This window comes from Schistocerca cancellata, chromosome 5 (genome assembly GCF_023864275.1).
Source record: "Schistocerca cancellata isolate TAMUIC-IGC-003103 chromosome 5, iqSchCanc2.1, whole genome shotgun sequence".
Classification (NCBI taxonomy): domain Eukaryota; kingdom Metazoa; phylum Arthropoda; class Insecta; order Orthoptera; family Acrididae; genus Schistocerca; species Schistocerca cancellata.
This window is the reverse complement of record NC_064630.1, coordinates 664,384,021-664,405,505: the sequence shown is the minus strand read 5'-3', so window position 1 is coordinate 664,405,505 and position 21,485 is coordinate 664,384,021.

Below are 21,485 nucleotides of genomic sequence, written 5' to 3'. Positions count from 1 at the left end.
CATCTCTGTGTATATCACACCAATTTAACGATAAGCTGTTCATTATCAGATGCAAGCTGTGTGATAGATTATAGTGCATTGTTTAAGCTTCAGAGGAACGTTAGTACTTGTCATTCATTATATTTTAATGCAGGCGTTCCTCTTACCACCTCGACACATGTCGTAACGGCTCTAAAAAAATACATGTTACCAGCAGATTATCTGCAGTGTTAAAAGCGTCAAACGTATAAAATATTCCTATCACAGTAGGTACTTAATTTTTTTCAAATTACCTATAGAACCTGACGATATCATGAAATACTTAAGTATTGTCTACAACCCACTACTGATATTTTATCCTTTATTTTACCGTCACAGTTGCACAGCCATTTTGATATGGCTAGTACCGTTAAATATTTTGTCATCTACATGTCCATATAGTTGCATCAGTAACCTGTCATAACAATACGGAAATACAGAAAACAATACTTAGTTCTAGCTAAACTGATTAGGTTTTGTTTATCTGAAAACTTACACAACGTGAAATAAAAATACCTCTTAGCTCAAAGTACAATATTTCAATCTTAGTGCCGGCCGCGGTGGTCTAGCGGTTCTGGCGCTGCAGTCCGGAACCGCGGGACTGCTACGGTCGCAGGTTCGAATCCTGCCTCGGGCATGGGTGTGTGTGATGTCCTTAGGTTAGTTAGGTTTAAGTAGTTCTAAGTTCTAGGGGACTTATGACCTAAGATGTTGAGTCCCATAGTGCTCAGAGCCATTTGAACCATTTTTTCAATCTTAGTAATACTAATCACAACTTTCTTTTAGCGCTAAATGAGCAGTATCTTAATAGTGCCTGTATGGAAGAGAAACATACAAAATACGTTAATTGTTTTCAGTCATATTCTGGTTTCCCTCGGTTACCTACAGCAAGTTTTGAACGTGGTTTCTGTGGAATCGAAATTTTTCCCTTTCAGCACAAAGATAGTGCTATGTATCTTTATATCTTCAAGATAAAAATGTCTATATTCGAGACTTACAATGCATAAACAATTAATCATGGCAGATGCTTAACAATAAAAATAAAAACTCTACTACAGTTAATACCATATTTTCTATATTGCAGACCACACAAACTAGTTACAGAGCAGCACACATTTACAAATACTATAGAATTATTTGCACTACAACATTTTTTTTCTCTATAGATATGACGAAGACTGCAAACGAAGTTGACTGCTACCCGAAAAATCTCTAAGCAGTTTATGGGCACAGGATTGATGAGTGTGAGCTTACACTTGGTCTGGCATATTTTATCATTTCTTTTTTTACAAATCGTTGTTTCCCACATATTCTTTTCCTAGCAAGTTCTTCAGAGAACCTCACTTCTTATCTTTATTTTTAGCACCCTTTAAAGCCTCATCTAAAACGCTTCACTTGTCTTCTTTTCTAGTTTCCCTACAGTCCATGACACACGAAACCTACCGTGCTCCAAACGTACATTCCCGTGGATTTCTTCTTCACATTACGGTGTAAATTAGACGGTAGCAGATAAATTTTAGGGCAGAATTCTCTGGAAGCCGGCTCTAGTTTGGTACTTATATGCTCCCTCTTTCGTCTTTCAGTTTTTCTGCTGCGTAGTCTCCATCTTTGATTTTAAGTTAATCGTTAGTCGTGTTTCTGCAACTCCTCAATACTTTCGTCTTTTCTGTGCTCAGCCTATTGTTCTTTCTTTCATCAAGAACTACAGTTCTGTCTCCATAGCACTCAGGACAGCTACTAAACAGAATGACGCATACTGAAGAAGAGGTTCGATACCTGCAACTACTTCTGCAAGGAAGAGAACAACCCTAAAGTATAAGGTCAGATTTGTAAATATTCTATTTTTCTTGGTATTTTTGTGGTCTTAATCCCAATGATTGGATTGATGCAACACTTAGAACTAGTCTATTTTATGCAAGCCTCTTCCTCTCAGCATAAGTATTATAAATTACGTCCATCTGAATCTCTTCACAGTGCTCAAGTCTTTGTCAGAGTGTAAGATTCGCACCCATCCCTCACCCTCATCGAACTCACACTTTCCTCCATTACCACATTGATAAATTCTTTGCTGTCGCACGTTGTGAACTACCACCCAATTCCTTCTTTTAGTCTATCTGTCTCATAAGATTCTTTTCTAACCCATTCGATTCAGTACGTCTTCATTAGCTATCACCATAATTAGATTGAATGTAATTTCGTTTCACAAATTTTTAGGGAGCAGCTCAAGCCCGTGGAACATATCACAAAACAAAAATATGTAATGCGTATTAACAAACGAAGATATTCTGAGATTTCTTCCACAGAAACTAAGTATAATGCTCCTCTTGTATGTTGAATAAGTTAAAAAAATGTTAAAGATATTTTCATTCCACACATAATAACGAACTTGTCATACAAACGTAAAAATACTCTGGGGTTCACGTGACAGTTTTAAGGCTATTATAGTTGAGCATTATTAAAGAGAAAATTAGTGTTCAACAGTTAGCTAGATTTATCACAATATGGAACAGAAGATACTGAGAAGTGACAATTTTCGTAGTTCTCACGTTATTTGATCTTACGCGTAACATGTACACATTAATCGTTTCTACTGCGAAATTTTCCAGTCATATAGAAGGAGTTGGCTACTAATAAATTCTGTAGACATCTTTTAAGCAGAATTTTAGTATGAGGTAAGCTTTTTACACCTGGTGCCTAGATACTCAAAAAGTTTCTAGAATGTGTCCATTAAGTGTTTGTGAAGATTATTCTTGTTTCTAGTACTGATTCCATGAACCGAGCTCTTAAATTGAAAAAGAGATATATTATTTATGACAGTCACTTACGGAACAAATATATTGGTAACTAGTAGCTAGTATCCTCAGTTCCCTTAACAGGTCTACAGTCCTCTGTAAAAAGTTATTGAGCTTACACCACAAAGAATTCTTTTATGCGCTACTCGATTAGGAGAACTTTTGCTTGGCTGGATGAATTATCCTAAGCAATGATCCAGTGTGACTTTAAGGAGTGAAAGTAAGCGAAGTTAATTACTTTTTTTCTTTTTATCACCTATGCCTGACACCGTCCACATCGCAAAAAATATTTTTTTAGGTGCTTCAGAAGTTGTACGTTACGCTCCTCTAAACTGAATTGATTATTGATTTATAGCTCTAAGCATTTAACTGTCAACCGTTTCTATCGGTCTGTAGTTATATTTTAGGTATATTCTTCGGAAATTCCTCCTACGATTCCGAACTGCATGTAAAGCGACTTTCCAAAGTTCAGTGACAAAGAACTGGGCGGAAACTAATTATTAATTCCCTTGAAAATTTCATTCACAGTTATTTCTAAAACCGTTTGTTTTATCCTCTAACAAAACAGCCTGGCATCTGGTAAAGTTACTCATGAAGGCTCATCAATAATGGAAGAAAAAAGTAAGAACCCTGTGACAGAATGTTGTGGGACACCACAGGTAATTATTTTCTAGTTGTATGGTGACTGATAGTTTAATGCAGGATTTCTTCGTTTTGATACCCTTTGTTTTCTGTCAGAGAGACACAATTTCAACCATTTTGCTCTTTGTCGTGTTAAACCATTATGTTGTCGCATACGAAGCTGAGTGGGACCGTGGTGTAATGGTTATGGTTATGAAACTGAACTGTTGCATGGAGGATCGTGAGTCCAAAACTCCCCTGTACTGTACAATTTCAATTTCTATATTTGGTTCGAGTACATTCTAGAAGTATCCATAAATGTCAAGAATCATTGTACTGGAATATACTGTAGCTGTATATATACCGTACGTGTTCTGGCCGTGATGACTGGGTGTTGTGTGATGTCCTTAGGTTAGTTAGGTTTAAGTAGTTCTAAGTTCTAGGGGACTGATGACCATAGATGTTAAGTCCCATAGTGTTCAGAGCCATTTGTTCTGGCCGGAGGCAGTTCGCTCCGTGCTCTTGTATGTGCAAGTGCTGAATAAACCTTCGTTAAGCGAAGTTAGTGTTGGTCATTCATCTGATTACACCTCCTTCTACGTGTCGTTATTCTGGTGGAGGCGTCGGGTATTGGAACTTGTGATAGCGCAGTTTATCGACGACACAGTGGCTCCCATCAGGCCACGACAGAGTCACCGTTTACGTGGCGAGAAACCCGAGTTAGAGCCATATTCAACAGATCGCAATTTACCGGAGGAAGAAGAAGAGGAGGAAGTTACGATGACAGCAACTGTGTGCCACCATATGAGACATCCTTCCAGGTTCTCTAGTGACGATGGCCAAGATCCAAACAAGTGGCCAAATTTTACAAATTTAACAAATGGGATGACACCGTGTGTTTGGCTGACGTATTTTTCTACTTGGAGGTCACTGCCAAGCAATGGTATGAGAACAACGAGGAGAAGTTCACAAGCTGGGAAGTATTCTAGGCGGAACTGCGCAAGAAGTACAATAGAAGTACAATGCTGAAGATAAATTAAATTGCAGGGCGCCGCGTCCAGGAGAAACTGCAGCATCCTACATTCAAGGCGTTTTGTAGCTGTGTAAAATACTGGATCCTAGAGTGAAGGAGGAAGATAAGATTGTACATCTCGTGAAGGGTGTTGCTGAGGACATGTATCAAGCCCTACTCCTGAAAGAGGTTTCGATAGCAGACGACTTAATAAAATGGTGCCAGTACATCGAGACAATGCATCAAAAAAGAATTACACGCAAGAAGCTGGAACGGCTTCCAAACGTCGTATCGATGTCTCTGATGGAGGAATCAACTGATTTCACCAGTGTTCTTCGTCAGATAGTGAGAGAGGAAGTTCAGAAGGCACTTGAATAGCACAACGAGCAAAAAATCTAGATGCTTCAAGAGGTCATAAGGGAGGAAGTGGACCAGACATTGAACCCAATCTCTCGTCCTTCATTTCCCTTTAAAACGGTGAATAAGTCGAGAACCAAGCGGAGTTACGTTCTTACAATGTCGCATGAGGAACCTGTTTGGGCACCAAGGAAGACTGACGTCTGGAGGACCCAGGATAACCAACCTGTATGTTTCCACTGCGAACGACCGGTACATGTGGTGCGCTGTTGTCGATAAAACAGCCGATATATGATGATGCCCGCGCCAGAAGACAGCATAACGAACTTAGCCGACGCCAACTCCGGGACGACGAAGATGAACAAGAAGATGTGGGTGCAGGACGACGTAGGTCACCACCGCCGCAAGCTAGTCGCTGCAGAGGACGCTTCCCAACACGCCGATCAAGGTCTCCATCGCCGTTTAGAAGCTCCAGCCGTTTACCTAGCCGCTGCAACCTGGAAAACTAAAGGGTACGACTTTCCTTGGAGGTGAGGCCGCCGAAGAGAAAAACATTGCGTCGTCGATCAATAGAAAAATGATAGGAAAGTACGTCGATATCCTCATGGATGGCCGGCCAGCGCAAGCTCTTGTGGACTCTGGAGCATCAATTCAGTCATTTCGGAGAAGTAACGTCGCCAGTTGCAGAAAATCGTATTCGTCGACAGCAAAACATCTCTGCTGAAGGTGGCTACTACTACTACTACTACTACTACTACTACTTGATCAGGCCCAGTGGACCGCACGGCATCTACAAGTTTCCTCCTCCACTGTATTATGTCCATTGCTGCTATCCGACATCCGTTCACATCTATTGACACTTGGTTTAAATTTCATGGAGTCCATCCCTCCAACGCTTCTTGGGTCTCCTTGGCGGTCTCTTTCCGTAGGTGTGAAATCCAGGAGCTGAAGGGGGCTAATGGGAAATATGTAAAACCTACAGGAAGATGTACCATTCTTGTGCGTATAACGGGCGATACACAGCCCTTAGAGTATATTCTTACAAGAGTGTAGTCATGACGTCATTCTCGGATGGGACTTTTTGAAAGCTTCTCAGGCAATTATAGATTGTGGTCGCTAGAAGATTATGCTAGACGAGATGAGATACTGTGGCCAGGAAGATGTACATCCGTGTGTGTGGAGACTATGAGTGCTGGATGAAGTGATCATTTCTGCAGTCAGCGCTAGAAAGATAGCTGTCACGTGTCATTCCATGCATGAACCCATGGATTTTGTAGTAGAAAGTAAGAGAAGTATACCACTGAAGACTAACTTGGTCATCCCAGCCTCTGTCATCTCGTTTAAGAACGGATTCGGTGAACTGTGGATCGTTTACTGTCGCCGAGAACAGCAGATCCTTCCAAGACGCATATGCGTAGCAAACGCTGACTCGGTAATTGAAGGACAGCTGAGCAACACAGAAACCTCCCATGCCGAGTCTGTGGGAGAAATTAGTGCTAGCACTACGAGACAAGATCTTCTAGCTTGACTATCACCAGATCTCACTAAGGAACTACAGAAGAAGCTACTTGCCATTCTTCAAGAGTTCTCTGAATGCTTCAATCCACAGGTGAAGAGCAAAGTAGACAAATCGACGGTGAATCGCTGGATTAACAATCGAGACCATCAACCAATAAGCCAGAGAGCACACCGTGTGTCAGCAACGGAACGTCGAATAATTTGCGACGAGGTAGCGAAAATGATGAAGACTGACATCATTCAGCCTTCACAGAGCCCATGGTCGTCACCAGTGGTTCTCGTCAGGAAGAAGGATGGCAGTTGGCGCTTATTTGTTGATACACTAGATTGTCTGAAGGGGCCTAAGTTTTTCTCAACCATGGAAATGTACTCGGGATGCTGGAAAATCGAAGTAGATGAGTCTGATCGTGAGAAAACTGCATTCATCACCCCTGAGGGCCTGTATGAGTTTAAGGTAATGCCGTCTGGTTTGCGTAATGCACTATTAACTTTTGAACGGATGATGGATGATCTTCTACGTCACCTGAAGTGGATGATATGTCTTTGTTATTTAGATGACATTATAGTGTTCTCAGAGACATATAATGAACATACAAAAAGACTGAGGGCCATTCTTAAGTGTCTCCAACAACTTAATCCATGAAAGTGTCTCTTTGGAGCAAAAGAAATCAAAACACTTGGACACCTTGTGTCAACTGAAGGTGTGCGGTCAGACCCAGAAAAGATGAGATCTATAACGGAGTTTCCTATTCCTAAGAGTATTAGAGATTTGAGAAGCTTCCTTGGATTATGTTCTTATTGCCGTCGTTTTATCAAAGACTTTTGTATCAAAGCCAGGCCACTCCAAGAATTGTTAAAAGCTGATTCTAAATTTATCTGAGGTGGTGCTCAACAAGATTCTTTCGACGTGCTGCGAAAAGCTCTGATGACTGACCCTGTACTTGGTTGTATGATGAGAGAACACCTACAGAACTACACACAGATGCCAGTGGGTATGGGATCGGTGCAAATTTCGGATGGAAAAGAGAAGGTTATAGCCTATGCTTCTAGGACACTTACAAAAGCCGAGAGAATCTACTCAACCACAGAAAGAGAATGTCTTGCTGTGATCTGGGCCATGTGCAGATTTCGACAGTATCTCTATGGAAGGCCATTCACAGTTGTTACAGACCTTCATTCAGTTTGTTGGCTGACAGGTCTTAAGGATCCAACAGGACGACTCCCCAGGTGAGCACTACGTCTTCAAGAGTATGATATTATCATAGTGTACAAAAGTGGAAGAAAACACTAAGTGCCGACTGTCTCAAGAAACCCTATGCAAGACCATCAAGGCTATGATGAAGATAGTGACTGTCTCGCTGCACTCCAGGATCTCTCTGCTGAGCAGAAGAAGGACGCCAAGATATCACAAATTATGCGTGCCTTAAATCGGACAGAGGATGAAGGATGAAAGGACAATTTAAGGTAGTCAATGGATTACTTTGTAAGAAAAACTATGATCCGTTAGGAAAGGGGTGGCTACCAGTGATTCCTAAACACATGCGCTTAGATGTTCTACAGGAATTCCATGAGACACCTAAAGCCGGACCTTTAGACTTTATTAAGACCTACGATAGAATCCGCAAGAAATTTTTCTGGCCAGGTTTATTTAGGAGTGTCCGTCACTATGTGTCGCACTGTCGAGAGTGCCAGAGGAGAAAGGCAGTTCCTCAGAAACCACCTGGCCTACTCAGACCAATTCAACCAGCCGAAACGCCTTTGAAGCGTGTTGTGATTGACCTCCTCGGGCGATTTCCAACGTCTGCTAGTGGCAATAGATGGATTATTGTTTTCACTGATTATCTAACACTCTATGTCATTACAAAAGCCATGGTTCAAAAATGGTTCAAATGGCTCTGAACACTATGGGACTTAACTGCTAAGGTCATCAGTCCCCTAGAACTGAGAACTACTTAAACCTAACTAACCTAAGGACATCACACACATCCATGCCCGAGGCAGGATTCGAACCTGCGACCGTAGCGGCCGCGCGGTTCCAGACTGTAGCGCCTTTAACCGCTTGGCCACCATGGCCGGCACAAAAGCCATGAAAACAGTCGAAGCATCCAAGTGTGTCAAATTCATCGTGGGAGACATTGTATTAAAACACGGTGCCCCAAGATCGTTAATTACGGATCGAGGGAAAGTTTTTCAATCGAAACCGTCGGTGCAACATTACTCATCACATGACGACTGCCTACCATCCGCAAACTAACGGGCTTACAGAACGCCTTAATGAGACCTGGCCAATATGCTATCAATGTTCGTCAGTGATGAGCAGAGCAACTGGGATGAGGTGCTACCTTTCGTGACGTTTGCCTACAACACCGCCAAACAAGACACCACAGGATGAACGCCATTTTTCGTGGTGCATGGGCATGAGGCGACTACGACGATGGACACTTGTCAGTTACGTGGTGGAGAATTTCTCCCTGAATCGTAATTACTAGGTGGGCTGTTGCTTCAATCGCTCTGAGCATTATGGGACTTAACATCTGAGGTCATCAGTCCCCTAGAACTTAGAACTACTTAAACCTAACTAACCTAAGGACATCATACACATCCATGCCCGAGGCAGGATTCGAACCTGCGACCGTAGCGGTCCCGCGGTTCCAGACTGAAGCGCCTAGAACCGCTCGGTCACAGCGGCCGGCTGGGCTGTTGCGTCTGAAGTCATTTTGTCTCTGATGATAACAATTGTTCTGGTTCCCATATTGTCTGTTTTTACGGCTGTCCCTGTCATATTCATTACTACGGAAATGTGATCTTTCTCGGTAACTATTGTCATACTGCCAAAGGTTAACGTACGGGTGGTGTCTATTTAGATCACGATTTGCGTTTTAAAAGTATTCTTGCAGTGTCCGGTTATTATTTCTGTCGTCACGGAATTGTGACGGGTGTGAACTTAATTGGTGTCTTCCTGTTTTCGAATCCCGCGACGGCTGTGTTGATTTTCAATTCTTGTAAAAGTCCCTGAAAAGCTTCGATGTCGTTATTACAACGTCCTTCCCAAATAATATATCTTAAATGTTCAGGAAATTTAATTAAGCAATTGCGGAAGAGTTCTGATGAAAAATACTGATTTTTGTGCAACATATCTTCAAAATATTTTACCGGACTGGAGAATTCAGACTGTCCAAAATGTTTCATCATTATAATGCTGTGTTTTATTCTGTCTTGAGTATCCTGTGACCAATATGCAGAAAAGAAAGCATAATAGAAATCCCCTTCACTGTAACAGTCGCGAATGACCGATCGCATTCTTACTGCTGGTTCATTTTCTATCACACATGAAGTATCAGTCACTAAAAGAGTATCAAAGGTCACACAAATTTCTCCACTGAATATACGGGTTAACGCTACACAGAATTTAATGAACGATAGATGCGTAATGTTTAAAGGAATGAACCATGTCAACAGAGAGCAATCAGTCACGATCAGACCTAGCGATGTACATCAGACGACTGTTTTGAATAAAACCTAACAAAATAAACAAAATAGGAGACCCAGCTCATTTCCATAATATAAATAAACAATTAAGAGATTCTGCAACGATAGTGAAACATTCAAATATTTGTTTCCTACATTGAGCTGAACAACTCAGCAAGAATATCTGTCCATTTAATCAGATGCAGCCAATGGAAGTCTAAGAGCGCTCACCACAAAATGGCTCTACTTTCAAACTGGTGGTGAGCAGAATAGATCTTACTAGGCCTGAGAAACTGCAACGAGAGACTATTTCCTTCTGACATTCGACTTGTGCCTCAACCTTCGTTCTCTGCCAAACTTGCCCACAAGGCAGAGTTGGCAAGGGGTCTGCACTGTGCATGTTACTCTGGTGGCCCACATGATCATTCAGTTCCCAAATACATTCATCTTCACTGACTCATGATCCCTTAAAGGAAAAACAGGAGTTTTGAAGGAGGTGTATCAGTAAATAAACCGACAAGTCAACCCATTCGTTCTGCAGAGGCCACTGGTCTCCTCTTCGGATTAACGGACATTAAGGAAATCAGTATTACATGTACACAGAATACATGAAATGCGAGAGTACTGAAATGGCTCTGATTGATCCATTTCATCACCCCACAAGTGAGGAATAAGAAATTGGCCGGAACTGCCCAGACGGCAGCACAAAATATTTTTTGAAATGAATGTTTACCACATAACCAAAATAAATATTTCAGTTCGATAAAGTAACCCCAGTGAGGTTTTATTCAAGGCATACAATTGATTGCAGAGGGCATTCGTCTGCCACACTCACATCTACACCTTCTATGTACGCTAATCACACCACAGTAGATGGTCATTCAACACATCATAATATCACAAGGTTAAACTTCAGTAAATATGTCTATACATAGTAAGAATTTCTGGAAAGAACCAAATATTCAGGCTATTTAAATGTTAGTGTTGTGACTTGGCAAGACAGCCAAGTCACTATGCGAGGATGCCGAAATGCACGCTTTTAGCTCACGCAGGCTGGCGTGAGGTCTGGAACATTACAATGTAATTAATATAGCAAATAAAGTACGTAGTTGATGTAATACTTAACTTTATTCCATAATTGGTGAACATCGTTCTGACGGTACAGGCTTTATAAGATAACCAGCAAAAGATAAATGGCGCCTTGCTAGGTCGTAGCAATTGACGTAGCTGAAGGCTATGCTAACTATCGTCTCGGCAAATGAGAGCGTATTTGTCAGTGTAGCTTCGCTAGCAAAGTCGGCTGTACAACTGGGGCGGGTGCTAGGAAGTCTCTCTAGACCTGCCGTGTGGCGGCGCTCGGTCTGCAATCACTGACAGTGGCGACACGCGGGTCCGTCGTATACTAGCGGACCGCGGCCGATTTAAAGGCTACCACCTAGCAAGTGTGGTGTCTGGCGGTGACACCACAGTTACCACGTTGGATACCAATCTACTATGTACACATCACTCACACAATACGAACAGGAAATAAAAAACAGATAGACATGTCTATAATGCAGTGGGTCAAGAATATTACCAACAGGCAAGCCTCACACAATATTCACTAGTGTTCTAGAGAGTACTTGAGATTCGGATGATATACATACTTAGAGAATATGGATACCTGAAAAAGGGAAAGTACATATTGGTTTGGTTTAGTCAAATAAGGCGTTTTACACGATGAGGGAATCCAAATAGGTGACAGTGAAGTGGATAGTGTTCAACATAACATCAGATAGTATCAAAAGATACATATATCAAAGAAAATAAGTCACACTAAGCTGTAGTTCAGACATTTATAACATAGAAATAAATGTTGCTTCTTACACACTAAACTGACAAAAAAAAGTCTCAACATAAACGATGGTTGACAGGCGTGTTTCTATATCTGAATGATGATATCTACTAACATTTCGCGCCAGTCACGTATGAAGGGCCCTAGTAGGCCCACTATAAAGATAAATATCAGGTTTACTTTAAAAACATGCTGTAATGGCCGTGTGCGTTAGTTGCCTTTGAGGTTGTAGTTGACGTTAGTCAAGAATGTCTAAGGTGACAGAAACGCGATTATCATCACCTCACTGAGTTTCAGCGATGTCGTATAATATGGCTACGAGAAGAAGGATGTTCCTTCTGCCATACTGCAGGAAGACTTGACTGGATTGTAGCCATTGTAAATGATTGCTGGCAGCTGTGGTCACGAGAACATACAGTAAGTCCATGCTCCAGACGACCACGTGGCACTACTGAGAGTGAAGACCATTCGGCGCATGGCTCTGGCGTAATGTTCTACATCTGCAGCAGCAATCTGAGCAGCAGTTGGCACCACAGCGACACAATGAACTGCTAGAAATCGATTACTTTCAGGACAGCTCCAAGCCATACGCCCTGTAGCGTGCGTTACACTGACCCCAAACAACCGCTTTTTGCGACTTCAGTGGTGCCAAAGGAGAGCTCATTGAGCATTGAGGTCTGTTGTGTTTTCTGATGAAAGCAGGTTCTGCCTCGTTGCCAGCGATGGCCGTGTTTTAGTTATAAGGAGGCCAGTTGAGGGCTTGCAAACAACCTATCACCGTGCTCGACACACTGGACCTGTACTTTGAGTTACGGTCTGGGGTGTTATTTCGTATGGCAGCAGTAACACTCTCGTGGTTGTCCCACACATCTTGTCTGTAATTTTGTACGGTGATATGGTACTCGCCCTGTTGTGCTGGAATTCTGGGGGTGTTTTCAAACAAGGTAACGCTCGCCCACATACGTCTGTTGCAACCAGTCATGCTCTACAGAGTATCAGCATATTGCCTTACCGAGCGCGGTGGCTCAGAGGTTAGCATACTGGACTCGCAATCGGAGAAGGACGGTTCAAACCCGCGTCCGGCCGTCCTGACTTAGGTTTTTCGTGATTTCCCTAAATCGCTTCAGGCAAATGCCAGGATGGTTCCTTTGAAAGGACACGGCCGATTTACTTCCCCATCCTTTCCTAACCCGAGCTTGTGCTCTAACGTCCTCGTTGCCGATGGGACGTTAACACTAATCTCCTCCCTTCCATATTGCCTTGATCTGATGATCACTATATCTGACCCCAATCGAGCATGTATGTGACTTCATCGTACGACAGCTCCAGCGTCGTCCACAACCAGCATTTGCTGTTCCTGTGTTGATAGACCAGTTGCAACAGGCATGGAGCTCAATCCCACAAACTGACATTAGGTACCTGTGCAACACATTTCATGCACGTTTGCATGCTTGCATTCAAGATTATGACCTTGACAACTGTTATTAATGTAGCAAGAATGCACATTTGCAGTGGCTTATCTCGCACTTACATTAACCTTTGATCTTATAATGTCACCACTTAAATATTATCTAGACAAACGTATTCTCGAAATTTCATTGCTCTACATTAACTAGTTTTCGGTGTCGTAATTTTTTCCGTCATTGTTGTACGAAATAACACAAACAAAAAATAAAATAATAATTAAAACTCTAGAACTGTTTTCACAGTAGGGACGGGACTACATTCGTCTATTAACACAAATTATGATTGCTTGTCACAAAAGAAATACATATGAAAGTATAATCTGTTGACACTGCTTTTCATTGCACTATTCGCAAAGCAAGTAGAACAGTATCAAGGAGGTTTCCCTAGGATTTTCATGGAGGATATTTTTCTAAATCTACTTGGAGGGATGACTGAGAGGGAAGACCACTGGAGGTTCTCACTGGCGAAATAGTGACTGTTCTTTCATGGTATATGCGACATGCTTCAGTCAACTCCCTACAAATAGGATGACATTTCAAATCTGTTGGTGACCACGCCTCAACACGATAGGACCTACATGTATTGCCCTTGAACTTCCGTATGTAGTACCAGATAATATGTACATCGCTCATGAATTTATTGTAGACCACAGTTGAATGGCACAGCGCCCATTGACTGGAATTTTGCTTGTGATCATTGGGACGCCACGCTGCAGTGGCAGCGCCCCCATTCTTACAGGCGTGTTTCCTAAATCGTTTTCTCCTCAAATTCAGAGGGTTGTGGCTGTCTCCCCCTGCTGCCTCTCCGGTGAATAAAAGCTCGTCATGATGTTAGGATCGTGCAGGTACATTCAGTCAGCTCATGACATGAGTGAGTTGGGCCATAAGATGTCAGTGACCAGCGACAATTTGTCGTTAAGTGGCTTGTCTCCCCTTGACACAAGGGTCTGGTGTGACCTTGGCAAGGCTCACGGTTGCAGTCAGAGACAATATTCTCATTAGGCGAGTAACATTGGCAACAGGGTCTGTGTCGGATAGCCGTAGAATCCGCCAACAATGGTTTCAGAAATCCAAGAACGTATGGGTCATTAAATAATCATGCGTAAAAGGTCCAATTGTCCGGTTTCGTTACATAACTAAATGTTATGAGATGCAGTCATTTTTGCACGATGCTCCCTCATTTTGCTTTACAAGTGTTGACGTCATCACACAAACTATAGATACGTTGGTCTAACTCAAACGGAATACAAAGGCTTTACAACAATATTTTCGCATTACAGAGTGCAGGATAGACTTTTGTTATGGGGATATACTAGAAACTATCAACTACTAATGCCATATTTCCGCACCTTGGTAATATGCTCGATATACTAGATACATATGCTCGTTTTTCCTCATACTCCTTCACCATATTATGTCCTTTTTCCTTCTGTCCCACTTTATTTTCAGGGATGGCATATAACGTTTCTTTTTCAAACTGATGGAAGCATACCAGTCAGCCCCAAAATACGCATTTTGTGGTACATCTATATTTGTACTGTAAAATAGTCATCATCGGTGTAGTAGCGAAGTTTCATGTACATGATGACTATATTATTGTAGACCTCTAGACATAAAAAAAATTACGGAATTTGCAACTGACTACTGTCACTCTTTCAGTTTCAATATTCAACAGTCTCTGCATACATAGGAATCCACTATATTCCAACTTACTTCTAATAATGTTTTAACAATTTGAAATGTGCAAACCTTGTCACAAATTATGTGAATAAACGTCACACAACTGAAAAAACGTAGAAGACGGTCTCAAGCTCTATTTCTCTCCATAGAAACCACCACATTAGACTGCTTTCTGACTAACTGCAACAACGTGCCTGTAAGTATGAGACAGTGGTTTGCAATCCTTACACCACACGCCACCACACTGAAATCGAATCCTACTCTTTGTGTCAGGCTGTTAGCAAGTCATCGTTCTAAAAGCTGTCCAATCAGAGACTACAAAATGCGACACTTGCTTATAAGTGCATAATCCACACAGCCAACTGGAGACGAGAAGCGGATTTCTCCATTTCATATGATCAATTATGCAAACCAACATGTGGTCACGACACAATAATTATCGTGAAGTTGCAATTATCCAATATTGCACAACATTGCAGCGGATCTCAGTGTAGCGTTGATCAGCCAAGAATAAACTACAAAATGAACGGTGTTCATGAGTGTTTGCTAGTTACATAAGAAAGTATTTCTCAATTCTCAATTCAGTTTTTAAATATTTTTTGTACCTAAAGCTACTTAGCTGTTCAAGTACAAATAAATTATCTGCTGTGAAGAGATATCAAACATGTTGCTTAATCTCCATAATATTAATGTGCTATAGGGGAGCATATTCGTTTGTATGTACGATGTGTGATTAACTAGCTACTTCTATTCGAATTCTTCTGTGTTACTTTTCATGTATGGTTCCCTACGCCTGGTACACTCTTATTTTGAATGTCACCATTACTCTCTTTAAGTAATCCTGGAGAGTAATAAATAAGTTATGTAACTCACAAGCAGTTTCTTGGTGGATACTGATATGGAACTGTGTGACGAAAAACTACTAATGAAGGAAAATCAAGTCTAGTTGCACACCAGTGCTACTGTTATTAATTAACCAATGAGGAGGCCTCAGAATTGACAAGTACTAACATCGCCAGCCGAGGCACACTCTGAACGTGGTATAGGCATTCAGGACGATGAGATGATACAGTATGTTGACAGTCTGTGGCCGCCACTAGTAAAGCCATGTGTCTAGAGTTGTGTAATATGTATTTCTGTGCTTTGAATGAGCCACTCCCTAGACATATCATTGCCTGCATGGAAGCGGCGTGGCGAGAGGCTAAACTATGAATCAACGCAAAGGCAAGTGATTTGTAACGATTTGTCTTCAAGTGACCTTCTTACCCTCTCGAAATTGTGTACGGCTATGTACCTTATTTGTAAAGCACCAGACATGACTCAGACACACATAGTATACTTCTCAAAAACTATTTGGTAACACACTATCAGTGATAGCTACTGCGTTTTTTGGTCAGTGTCTCACATGATTCTCAACTGGTACATGTCTCACCTAACGACACTATGCTTCGAGTCGTTGCTGCAATAAAGCTCTTAGTGTTATTTTGCAGAGGCTGTCCTAGGAGACTTTAGGGTTTATACTTCATTTGAAGTATTTCGTTCACTTGAAAATAAATTAAGAAATTAAGTGTATCTCTTTGCATATCTCGACTGCTCAGTAAAATATTCTTAGAAACCCATGATGTGGCATGTAAAAATGCTTTCATGATGAACATAAAAAAACTACTCTCATGGTAAAATCTTAGCCACGGAAACGAAAAATTAGGCACCTAAATAAAGGAGAACCAACAGTGATAATAATCTACAGCTCTTTCCTGCCATAGCTCCTAGTCCACAACTGTTTTGCAGGACTAGTAGAGTCTTAATTGATTAGGGTTGGGGTTGTTTGAGGGAAGAGACCAAACAGCGAGGTCATCGGTCTCATCGGATTAGGGAATGATGGGGAAGGAAGTCGGCCGTGCCCTTTCAAAGGAACCATCCAAGAATTTGCCAGGAGTGATTTAGGGAAATCACGGAAAACCTAAATCAGGATGGCCGGACGCGGGATTGAACTGTCGTCCTCACGAATGCGAGTCCAGTGTAATTGATTATGTTGGATCATACTATTCAATAACGCTAAAAGGTACTAACGACTTACGCCATTTAAATACTGAGAAATGAATGGCAGATCATAAAAAAGGCAGCTTAATATGAAAATATCCTCCACAGTACGTAATTTATGTAAATCAGTATGTCTTTGACAATCCCAAACAGTTACTGATGACACTGGCTGATTAACATAGATAACTACATTATTTTGAGGATTCGTCGATTATTAATCACATCACCTTGTCACCACTGATTACTAACCAGTAACTATGTATTTTTTTCAAGCAATTGCCTTTAAGATAACTGAGAACACTATCTTGTCCTAACATTACATTTCTTACAAAATAATGTAATTATCATCTATTTGAATGTAATAGTTGTGTAGACATTATGCTATTGTTACTCTTAGCGAATCATTTTCTTGTTTTCTGAATATTGGATATAACCAGTTCCCACATGTCTGTATGTGTTTAGCATATCTCCAACATATCATACGCTTGGTAACAGCATACACAGCAAAATCATTGAAGTTATTTGTGTCTCGCTTGACTAGAGTAACAGGTAAAATGTTGTTAAGATTCTGATTAGTCAAATATTCTGCACAGAGAACAAAGGTGTGGAGGAAAACTGGATAAATTTCAAAAGCATAGTACAATAAGCCTATACTATCATAAGGCGAGAAGGTTATGGGAGATGGAGAATACGCACAGTAGTTAAACAGCCACATCAAAAAATTTGCTACAAAAGTAATCATCACGGGCTTAACGAAGTCATGTCTAATTAACAACTGAACGAAGATGACACATTGGTAAGGATAGCAACGCGAGAAGAGTTCAACGAAGTCGAAAGTAAACGTCTGCCAAACAGTCTCATGAAAAATTAAATGACTGTAAGACCCAACATAGTGAGCAATCGCGTAGAAATTGGTTATTCAGGTGCTCAGTGACCATACTGGCACCGAAACGACAGACGATAAAACTGAAATACTAAATTTGGTCTTCAGTGTACATTCATCCTGTGAGGTCTTAGCAAGGTTCCTCTGCTTGCCTAAATGGCTGGTACTGAGGTAATTAGAAAATCAACGAATATCGTTCAGTAGTGGCAAGGCATCTCGACCAAACGAGATCCCCATTAGGTCTCACAGAGTTATGCGAAAGAACTAGAACACCTTCTAGCAGCAGTTTATTTCAGTTCGTTGAAGCAGTGATGCGGAACAAAAGCACCTGTCATTCATGTTTTCTTGAAGGGTTATCGGACAGACACAGTTGTGGTGCTATATTGCTGACATCAATATGTAGCAAAAATGTGGAACATGTTTTACACTCATAAAGTATGATGTTTCTGGATAATGAGAGCCCTCTCCATAAACCCCATATGGAATCAGTGAGGAGCCATCTGGAGATAAAGCATACGATACTACCCCGCACTACTGTTTACTCAGCTAAATATAAACTTACCGAACATGAGACCATATTTGTGATTTGATTTGGGGACTTCTAGTAGATATAACACAAAACATTATTTGTAACGAGACGAAATCCTTAGATGTGAAGATAATTTTGCAGCACCCCAAGGGAGAATTTTGTAAATCGTTACTGTCTGCAGTACAGATAAATGATCAAGCGGAGAAAGACAGTAGTTCCGTAAGACTGTTCGTATACGATGTTATTGTCTACAGAAAGATTACAATACCAGAAGTCTATTGCGAAATGCTGGAAGATCCGCAGAGGAGCTATAGTTGTTGCAGGAATTCACAGTGGGCCATCAAGGAAAGTAAATTAAACGTATTTCACTTAAATAGGTGAGGAAACCCATTATTGTTCCATTACACAGGTACCAACAAACGTCTGCGAACAGCCAAAATCGTAAGATAGCCAGAAGTAACTATCCTTAGTCATTTACAGTGAGAAGAATACACAAAACTAACTAAACCATAAGCAAGGCTAACTTCAATTGGAAGACTGTAACGTAAATATGAGCCATCAGCGGAAGAAATGTCTTAAAAACTTAAGTATGACAGATTCGTAAGTGTTACTCATCTGGGTATAATTTATTTTCGTGACAACATTGCCCTCAGTCACAGGCAAAAATAAAAATTTTGTCTTTGTATATTCACGTCAGTGCGTTGAGTACGTGTGAGTTGGAAGTTCGAAATCGTGTACTTCTCGTCAGAAAATCGTTCAGATGTAGGAGCTACAACAAACTGAGATTTCCACATATCGAAAGACGGTATATGAATAACTACCCTCATCGAATATGTGGAGCAACGACGTCTTATTAATTATCACTTTTTCATTGGTTTTCTCGTGTTACCTAAAATTCCATGTTCCAGTTATTTCAATGTGCGTCACACCCAGATCAAAATTATCTTCTCTAATTCTGACGCAAGCGAAACGTTCTTTCATCATCAACGTATTTACGTCTTAACTTTCAAGACGAAAGAGTGTTGAAAGGGTTGGTTGAAAGGGTTGGTGTCCGCTGTAAGTTATAGGAGAAAGGAAGAAGAACAGCATGGGACATTCATTGAGACGGGAGTGCTTGCTAACAGACACTTTGGGAGGTCTCGTTTGTGGGAGGTAACTGAAAGGAAGGATAAGATATAAGATTATGGCGACATGAAGGGAAGCGAATATTACGCGGTCCTGAAGGTGCTGGCAGAAGAGAAGATAACATGGAGAGCTACCACGGGCAAACATGAATATGGGTAGAACACATGATGGTAGTGATGATTATGATGATGATTCAAGGCAAAATTTATGTTTCACTTTCCATCTCATAAGCGGGATTCCAAGCCATATTTTTCCTTCATTTTGTATGTCACCAGTTGTGAAATGTGTATCAGGTCAACAACCGTCCCATAGATTTCGAGACAAGTTTTGGGAGTGCCTACGATTATTTATGAAGTATGTATTTTGTCCAGGACTTGTAACACGTTTTCAGTGAAATAGAAGAACGACCCATGCAGGAGACTTACAAAGTTAGGTGGAGAATATCAGAAATAATATTCTTTGTAAACCGCTGTTAACTTGGTCGGTGGCTACGCGTCATGTTAACATGAAGTCCTTACAGAATAGTTTCTTTATACCTCGTGAAACAAACCGACTTGACAACGCCACAAATAGTTCGATAAAATTGCATTACGTAAAGTACAGCCCGCTAGCAATCAGGCAGTCTTACATAATACAGGGTTCGCACTTCACAGACTGATTAAGCAGGGCAAGGAAATATTGCGGGCATGGAAGTAACCCGAAAATACTACAGGTGAAAAAATTTTTTTTTTCATTCTATAAACCATTTGGCGTTGCTCCCCTTTCATTTGATAGAAGACGTGAGAAATTAGTTGTCACGAAGAAGGCTAGGCTTTATTCAATATTTGTTACCTTTACGTTGCTTCTCTCCGTCATTCACGCGCTTCTGTTTACGTTCCCAGAAGAACGCAAAAATTTGGAGGGTCTTGCAAAGTATTCTGAAGAGTGCACCCTCCTTATCAGTACAGCAGCAGCTCTGATATGTGTTATTCCCAGCTGTACTTTGAAAGACAGAGACATTGAAAATTTCTGTTTAAAAATTGTTTCAGTAGACGTATCATTACATGACGATGATACTGAACCTTCATATCATGTATTGGTACTGACATGGGGTTTATTACTGATTCTAATTTATTCAGGTGTATTATATGGTCTCAGTATGTGGCTCCTGTTCGTTACAATGAAATTTGGTGGATTATCACCAGTTTTCGTTCTCCATTTTCTGAGGAACCTCGTTATTTTACAGTTTTTCTGTCTGAATGTAGCACTCGAAAGGAAGTTTGCAAAAGTGAATAAAAGTGTGATGCAGTTGTTCAACATGTCGTCTGAGGACAAATAAATACGAAACTTTCTAAATTTGTAAGCACTTCGACAGCAATGGAAATGCTACAGTGTAAACCTTTTCTCGGAAAACCTTCCACCACATTAGACTCATGAACTCAATAACCCGTTGATGGAGCAACACTTCACCTAGTAACCTGATGTTGGTGACAACAGGGCATAGCAATCCACTGAGAAGATTACGCAAAGTGCACTGTATTCTCGGTGAGATAAGTAAAGCTACCAACCGTGCTTACGGCGTACAGATCCTTGTGTAAGTTTCCAGTTGCTTTGTAACAACTGTGACGCACATGTATAAGACTGTGGTCCTCATCTTAGACCTGAAGGTCGTATGTCATGGAAAACCGAAGGCACACGTAATACTTATGTTGTTCTTGTACAATGGGATACTAGTGTTCCGCCTGTTCAGCATAGCGTGCAACAGTGAGAGGGTAGTCCTGGAAGCCAGCCGCTCTCAGAGGCTGGTCGGCAAACTGCTGCTGCTGCTGCCACTGCTGGGCGGAAGCAGCTGACAGGGGGAGCTGCTGCTGTTCTGAGAGCAGCTGGCGCGCAGTCGACTCGGCTAAAACGTAGCAGGGTTCTTCTTGCTCAACACTTCGCTGTTGAACAGTTTTCTGGCGGCTGTCGCCACCTACCTCGTCATACTGGTGCAGTTCAGCTTCGCTGACACGGTGAAGCAGCACGATAAAGTTTGTGGACGCAAGTTCTGAAGTAGGAGATGAACTTGCAGGTATTCCACACTACTGCCACAAATAATTTAGCTGCAACATAATGCAGCACGAATCATGTATTTTTCTTTTGTAAACCCCGACTTACGTAGTA